Source organism: Miscanthus floridulus, chromosome 17 (assembly GCF_019320115.1).
Source record: "Miscanthus floridulus cultivar M001 chromosome 17, ASM1932011v1, whole genome shotgun sequence".
Taxonomy (NCBI): Eukaryota; Viridiplantae; Streptophyta; class Magnoliopsida; order Poales; family Poaceae; genus Miscanthus; species Miscanthus floridulus.
In genome coordinates, this window is record NC_089596.1 from 93423219 (window position 1) to 93432119 (window position 8901).

Here is an 8901-nt window from a genome sequence, read left to right on the forward strand (position 1 = left end):
CGAACCGACAGTATTGTTGAAACTGAGCTCTACCGGATGGTCTTATGAATCGGTAGTGTTGGTGAAACTGCCAGTTGTGTAAAGAACCGGCAGTGAAGTTGAAGAACACTGCTGGTTTATAGGAACCGACAATGATAGCTTACCCTTATCACTGCCGGTATGGTTGTGCCGATTCAAAATTCAACAGTGATGGGATATTTCGAACCGACAATGACGTAGTGTACGTAGAAATCGAACGTCCTGGGCGCCAAAATCGCCAGATCAGCCGTCGGCATGTCTCTCTCCCAGTCTCCCGGCTCACTACTGGCTCGGAATCACCAAAGACAATTGTGCATTTTTAGGCTTATAGCCTCCGAAATAATTTCCCGAGAGAGCAAGAGCATGTGCGTATCACCAAGCAACGCCGTACTTCTTTGTCTTCAACGCAACCAAGATTCCCAATATTTTTAATAATCTTTTATCAACAATTAGTATAAAAGTTATAAATTTTACTGTTTGGAGCTTTTTTTTTGCGAAACCAAGTGCACTGGGTTTGGGAGCTAAAGAACCGTGGAACAGGCAAAGACACAAACAATTAGGTGTTGACAATTCATGTGGTGTTGCTCAAAAGTTTAACATGGAGTGGTAGAAAACCACACAGTCTTTTTTTTTCTTTTTCAAAAGACAGACATTGACGTCTACCTACATACATGCGTAGCCACCTCTACTGACGCACTCACGTGTTTTATCTCCATGAACATCTCCAGAAAATTAGGTTGGTAGGTTTTGAGAGATTAACAAAGTCACAGCAACTAGGTATACATGTATGTGATCGATCGATCTATGTAGAAATCGAACGTCCTAGGGCCCAAATCACCCAATTAGTCGTACGACTACGAGTCTCCGAGAGAGCATGCGTATCACGAAGGCAAAATCGTGTTCCATCTGTCCCAAAATAAGTGTCCCTAAAGGATACCTACTGGTCAAATTTTCTGAAGTTTGACTAAATTTGTATAAAATATTAGCAGCGTTTATATCTCCAAATAAGTTTATTATGAAGATATATATCCAAAGATTTATTTAATAATACTAATTATGCACCATAAATATTTGACTTCTCGGAAAGTGTGAATGACACTTATTTTGGAACGAAGGGAGTACTTCTTTCTCTTCACACAACCAAGATTCACAACATTTAATAAACTTTGATGAACAATGTGTTTGGATATTTTTTTTTCGAAACCAAATGCAGTGTATGTGGTGTTGCTCAAAAGTTTAGCATGGAGTGGTAGAAAACCACACGGTCTTTTTTCCTTTTTCAAAACACAGACATTGACGTCTACCTACACGTATGCATACCTACCTCTACTGACGCACTCACATATTTTATCTCCATGAACCCATCCAGAAGATTAGGTTGTCATGTTTTGAGATTAACAAAGTCATTGCAGGTGCTCCCTATCAACAAGCACATCACCTCATTTTCAGTAACACATGGGACTAAGGCTCACACATAGGGATATCTTGATATTGAGGGTTACATAACTTATATTGTTAGTTTAGCTAATTTATCCTCTAAAGAGTAATATAATTCTATTAATCAAAGGTGTATTTGTCAACTACATGAGAGGAGACATATGAATTAGTGGTGAGAGTTAAAGGAGGGAATTAAAATAGGAAGTTGATTTTTAGTTCAAATTTTTTTGTTTGGTTCGTGGAGAGAAATAGGAAAGAGAGTTGAAACAAGACTTCATGCTCTATTTGGTGCGGTGCGTTTTGAGTGAAAAGTAATAGAACAAGTCCATATGTTCATCTTTCTTTCATTACTAGCACATGCCCGTGCGTTCTACGGAAGCCTCAAAATTTTCGCCCATACGTTGCTACGTGAGTCTTGAAATTTTCAATGCTATAGAGGAGCTCAAATTTTCGTCCATGCGTTGCTACAACTCTCAAAATTTTCAATGCTGTAGGAGCATGAAATTTTTTTTCAATGCTGTAGGAGCATGAAAAAATTGAGGTCGACTGATAGTACAGTCCATCTGATCCTAGCAACATGTTTTTGAGCTATAAAGAATCATGGGCACCAATTTAATAGCGTCAAAACAACCATGCACATATTTGCTGTTTATTAGGTTTTCTTGGGTGCTAATTCATTTTCGTAGCAATCACTAACCCAGTGTGCCGCGTGCCACAAACATAGCATCAAACTGAAATGTACAATCCACAACCGATATCATTTAATCAAGCAACAAAACACTATATAAAACCCATAAAAGCATCCATGCCACGGTTCCCCTTTTTTGCACAAATCAAATTCAATCCATAAATGAACCGTCCATTTTGTAGCTCCAGGAAAATGTGTAGCATCCTAGGCCTTACTAAGTACTAAATTGAATTTCTAGTAGACTGATATCGTGCATATAAGAGAATAATACAGGTGGTTGTTCTCGGAAAGGGCGTACACAAAATTTGCTAGTCAAAGTACCTGTCCACTCATAAGATTTTCTACCCTATATACAAAAAAAACTAAAAATGGTCTGCAAAAGTTTGGAAAATTAAAGTCAAGAACACAGAAATGCTGAAACAATAATCAAGATCACCTATACCTTTTTATTGCAGATAGTTAAATACTTAAATACAGTACTCTAATTGTATTCCCTGCCAACATGGTAACCTGCAAGAAGAGAATAAATAGATCAATACAGAGAAAATATAGTACATAGCTTTTCACAAGAACATCACATACTTCATTAAGAATAAATTACAACTGAACTTGTAAAGCGTTCAGACGTTCCACATTGTTGGATATCACCAAACAACTGTCAGATTCTTCGAGTCCCGATGGGTGCTCAATGCTCCAAATATAGTTACAAGTAATATAGTGGAAATGGTGCCATTTGATTTTCTATTACTGGTCCTATCAATATTCAATGAAGCCTTGATTTTGTTGTTTTCCCCCTTTCTGAAATAACTCGTACATATATGACATACAAGAAAATAGTTATGGGGCTTAGTCGCAAGAAACAAATGACTGACATCACGAATTGAACTGAATTTTATTCAATCTGCACCCATTGCTATGAACAGAGAATTGGGAGCACAACTTCAGTCTGTTTATCGAACTCGTCCCTGGTCCTCTTGGGCAGCGCATTGCTGTTCCACCCACTGGACGTGGACGTGGACGCGCACGCACCGCCTGTGGCCGGCTCGTACAGTGCCATCGGCAGCGCCACGACACCAACCTCGTTGATGTCATTGTCCAAGTGTAGCGCTGCGGCCACGAGATTGCTTTGTAGAAGCTGGAGTCGACCACCCTGGTTGTCGCTGGACCTGTCTTCGAGGGCGGGAGGGCCACGGCGGACGCACCCACGTCCCCGCCCACACGGCCGTCGGTGCGTGCGCTACACACATTGCTGGCCAAGACCACATAGCAGTTAATTTATTTTGCATCGAAAGGAACTGTAGGATTGGGCTAAAATTCCAAAACTTGTTGATATCATTAACCTACACTATAGTTCATCTCTTATATAAATGTTGCCATAAAGAAACCCAAAAATCAGAAGGGTTCATAAGTGTATATGACTTTGGAAGTAACAGTAAATTGGAAGAGCATCCATTTTCAGGGAGAATACTTCATGGAAAATTCAAAAACAAAGTTTTTAATGGTTTATATTAAACAGAAACACATGAACATAACATTTATGTTCTGATAGAGCGTTCAATTGAAAACTAAAAGGCAAAAAAAGTTGTTCAAATATATTCCACTGGAAACTGTAATGGTCAAAACATAGTTGTTCAGAAAATATATTCATTTTAAAATTGAACACAAAGCACATAATTTCAGCAACTAAATTCAGATAGAGCATTCCATTGAAAACTGAAAAGTAAAACAATTGTTGTTCAAATATATTGCAGTGAAAACAGAAAAGGTAAAAACATAGCCGTTCAAAAAAATATATTCCATTGAAAATTGAAAACATAGCACAAAATTTCAGCAAAGCAGAGCATTCCTAGCCCCGCCTCATGCCAGGAGGCCGTTATCAGCCCTTTGAATCGCCAAGAGTGTAGAATAGGGACTACGCCTGTCACCATGGACACCAAGCTCCTGGGAGCACTGCGACTACTACTGGGAGCAGGCTGTTTATCATTGGTGCTGAAAGAGGATAAGCAATCTCATTAACTGCACTAAACAGCATCAAGTAGCAAACTGAAAAGGTTAGTGGTAACCTGAGACCAGAACACCTATATAGTGAAACATTGAAATAGTTTGTGGTAATGGTAACCTCAAGATACAAATAGCTAGTTTTCTCTCTTTTTTTGGCAAGAAAAGATGCAAAAGTAGTAACCTCAGTTCATAGCAATTAGCAATTATATAGTTTAGTCTTTTTTGGATCAATTGTTTTTTCTTTTACCAATGACACCTAGTTTTGAGTTCATCTAACAAATAAATCTACAGGTAATTGTAATGGTTAGAACCAAAGAGTTAAACATTTTGGTATGTTTTATGAGAGGGGTATCTAAAAGGAACACTGGGGTCAGTCGACATAATATTCAAGAAGACTGTCAGAGCCCTAAGAGAATCATTGTTTGAAAAAGAGCTTGGAAAACCAATTGGGCAGCTTATTGTCATTTGTCGATGGAACAAAACACTAAGCTCCTCACTGCAGGCACTTGAATAATGAAAAATATCAGTAAAGGTATAATTCAGAACTTGTTATTTTTATCATTTTCTAAAGGATTTCTATCCGATTGGTCCATAAATCAGACAGTTGTAGCGTTCTTCCTTCATTGTGGTTTTCTTTTACCAATAGCTTAGGGGATTTGAAACCCAAATGGAGAAGTGGATGGGAGCTTGTGATTGCATTATAATGAACTCACCAAGATAGTCTCCAAGCTCCAGTCCACCAATATTTAAGCCTTGATATTAGTGCTATAGCACTTGTGGTCAAACTATCCATAGAACAACGTAGTAGTAATCAGTTTTGAAAGGTCTGTTTCTTCTTCACTTGGAAGTTGGAACCTGGATTTGGGAAATAAAAAGAAAACATATTTATGAGTGAGTTATGTCTAAGTTGCCGGTAAATTATAAACGACACATCGCCTAGCATGCTCTTACCACAGAATATTCAGTGAAATAACTTAAGATTTATCTAATAACACCATAGTAGCTTTGCTACTGAAGTGTTTAAATGAGGAAATATGTTGAGGATTTTAGCTCATAAATATGTATCCAAACTATAGTAGAAAACCTGAGATGGTCACATAGACAACATAATACATGTAATGATTATATACGTGTAATGCAAAAGCCTCTCATGACTGTTGCAGTGATAATTAGAAGGAAAAAAGAAAACTATAGTACAGGCAGCATAGCAACATCTCTCTCCAACTAAATTCTTATTAAAATGTGGCAAAATTCTCAAACACCAAATGTGTCACCCAACTCAACTCAACTTCAGGATGAGGTTAGGGGAGGGGCGAGACGCAGTTTACCGGCCAGAGGCTCGAACCCTAACCCTAGATGCTGCAGGTCACAGCCGCGGGGAGAGGGCGCGATTCTTCGGCTGCTCGGAGCTCCTTCCACGGTCCTTCTCCTTCGCGGCGCTCGTTCCCTTGGGTCCTCGGAGCAGCCGAGCAGGGAATGGCGTGGTGGGGCGACGGCGTCGCGGAATTTGGTCGGGCGACAGCGGCGCGGCCTCGCGGCGGCACGGCGTCGAAGTGGACCGCACGGGCCCTCGCGGTGGTGGAGCGGAGCGCACGCACTGGGACGCGGGGGCCCTTGCGGCTTGGGCGGTGCGCTTGGGAGGACGGAGGGCTTGTGAGAGCTGGGAGCATGGGAGGATGCCGGGTGCGGCCGTGCGGGAGGAGAGAAGATTGGGGCGGCGTCGTGCTGAGTGGGAGTCGCGAAGTCGAGCGCGTGGCCCACCTGTCGGCGCAAATTGGAGTTACAGAGGCACGTCTGGCGTAGCGGCTTCACTAAAGATGACATCGGGCCGATACGCGATGGGATGGAATCATATTTTTATTGAAGAATCTATTCCTGATGGGTATAGCGGGTACGGGAACATTCTCTGTTTACCTATTCCTATTACCCGTTGAGCAACCCAACTATTTAAGCTGTCATGCGAGTATTAGGCCCAAAGAAGCTCAACATAGGTATTTTGGCCTAAATCTGAATAATCATATATATAGTTTGTGTGTTTTAGGAACTCTAGTTTAATTTTTCCTCGCCATCTCCGCTAGCAGCATAAGCACGCCTGCTTTACGAGCGCTCGTGCCCCTCGCTTCCTCAGTTCGGTCTCTCTGTCACCTTTGCTTGTCCTCCTCGCAACCTCGCTCCTTCTCCTCGGCATCTCCGAGACTCCGACACTTATACCCGGGTGAAGAAGAAACATTTCCGATTGCAAAGCTGCGACCCCAAGTGTCCTTGTTTATCGGTATGCAGTACCCGTCGGGTATCTGTTACCCGACCGATGTCCGACGGGTACGGGGATAGGCAAGAATCTATACCCGAGACAGTTAACGGGGACGGGGATGGGATAAATTCTCCGTAGCGGAGAAGAAAACGTTTCGGCGATACCCGACGGGTACATCCCCGTTGCCATCCTTAGGCTTCACCATGGGGAGTGAACGGGTCCTCTTTCATCTCTACTAGGATCAACCAAAATTACACTTGTCCACCTAGAAATTTGTCCCCCACATATATGGTTTTTGCTATATCTACCCCACTAATAAATGGTTGAAATCTATTCTTATGAAACTTCGCTATGATCGGATGTCCTGAGTTGTTTTGGTGGTGAAGCCAAGCTTCATCGCACCCCCACATCGCTACTCCGCGCCTGTAATCAGCGGGGCGCGTGATGGCCTGAGCCACGGCTACCTCACCCGCGATCAGCGCCGAGCGATAAAGGAAGGAGCTCATGAGAAAGGAAGGAATTGCTGCCATGGACCGTGGTAAAGGATAAAGGATGGTGACCGAGCTAGCGCATTCTCATTCAGTCATGTCTCCCATATCTCACGCTGAACCCTGGCCATCCTCCTCCTCCTCCTGGCCCTGCCTTCGTTGCTGCATCGGCTGTGCTCGTGGATGGCGGTGGATGCGGTGAGCAGGACGCGAAGGACAAGGGTCGAGAAACGTCATTGGCGAACGCGACGAGCAGGGCGTGGGCCGGTGCAGCAGCCCTGCAGGTACACGTACATCTATATCCTGATTCGAAGACTCAACAACAGCCAAAGCCAATTAGCCTTCTGCTAGCTGCCCTACTCTCCTTTAGTCACGTACTCACGTTTCTCCTTGTCCTTTCATTCTCTAATTTCTTCCCTAGGGATTAATCACAAAAGGAGCCAGGATTGGTGATCGGCGATCTGCAATTGGCACGAATAGCAAAAGTGCATAACACATATGGTATGCAAAACTGATTTATTACATTATAGACTTCTATGGCTTTAGATTATTAGAAGATTTTTTTATGTGGCACTGAATTTTTTAATGTGTCACTGAATAATTCATATAATGATGTACCAACATGCCAAGCAGACATGCGAGCATGCGGCTTGTTGTGCTGGCGGCTAACACGGCCATCACACGAGTGAGCACACGCGCTTTTTGATTTCATGCAGCTTGACATGCCCACGTCACAGCAATGGCAATGAGCGCTACCAACAGCAATAGAGGAAGAAGAAGGCTGGCAACTCTCTTGGTTTTGGTTTGATTATTGTTATTGCAGTGTGCTTGTGATGTCGGCTGTAATGATTTTAAGAATTGTTTAGGAATTGCATTTATTTCTCTTAACAGTTTATTTTCAACCTATGTCCTGACATCCCGCAAATGCCAAATTGCAGGTTTCTTCTTGCTGACGCAACCTAGATTTTTCATCTGATTACGATAAAGACGAACTGATAAGCTGGCATTCATACCTCACTTTGTTGGGAGATAACATGCAGAGGCTTTAGCTCGGCTGGCAGAATCCCTCAACCACCATCATTTTGGATTCGATAACTTGGTAAGTGGTGAGAGATGTCCTTTTGCGATTTTCTGAACCAATGCTGGTTTTACCTTCTATTTATCATCAGAGAAGATTCTTATCTTGTTGATCAAAATTAAAGTGTCTGTAAAGAAAGGGCAAGTAATGCTTTCTTTATGTGCATTCTTAGTAGAGATGTAGTTCGAGGGTTTCACTTATGTGTTGTTTCATTCACTTTGGAGTAGATGTTTCCCCAGCAAAACTAATTTTTTAGGATATTGATTACTTGTTTTACCCCAGCGACCTCAAGCCATTCTCGGATGGCACCTAGATAATGCTTGAAAAAATTTGTTTGAGTAACTACGGCATGCATATTAATTAAAGAAAAATTAAATTGTGGCATCTGTTATGTTTATTTTTTGGCACAGATAATGCACATTTGTGAATCCCACTAGACAAATAGTTTGGCAGGGTTTTCTTCCGTTAATGGCATGGGATTCATAGTTTTTATTATAATTGCAGGCAGTTGTCATTGGTGATTGTCATTGATGTTAGCAGTTAGCGATCTCTACGTGGTTTTCTTATTTGAGTTCTCTAGTACTATTCCCTATTCTATTATATGATCATTGCTAGAGAGGATGGAGGAACATAAGGACTTATACTAGAAGCAACACACATTGGAGAGGAGGAATAGGAACAAAATATGATCATTGCTATAATGATGTAGGCCTGCTGAAATATTTTTAAGAATATTGTTCTGGAAGTATAAGGTTGATATGAGGTGTTTATCGCCTTTCTCTAAATAAATATAAGATTGTTGTAATGGGCTGGCATTGTACAATATTTAACCACTAATGTATTCTTTTCTATTTTATTGGAAATGTTTGTTATTTGAAAATGAAAACATTGCTAGCTTAGTGTTTCTTATTTTAGGAATATAGGTGTTACACCCCCATCC

At 41.5% G+C, this 8901-nt stretch overlaps 1 long non-coding RNA gene across 1 annotated transcript; it reads right to left on the reverse strand.

Moving 5' to 3' along the window:
- Positions 1-2787: 2787 nt before the first annotated feature.
- Positions 2788-5906, reverse strand: LOC136517095 (uncharacterized). The gene is made up of 3 exons (XR_010774205.1): positions 5473-5906; positions 4858-4999; positions 2788-4132 (listed from the first exon to the last, which is right to left on the reverse strand). It is a non-coding gene; the product is annotated as an uncharacterized lncRNA (long non-coding RNA).
- Positions 5907-8901: the final 2995 nt, after the last annotated feature.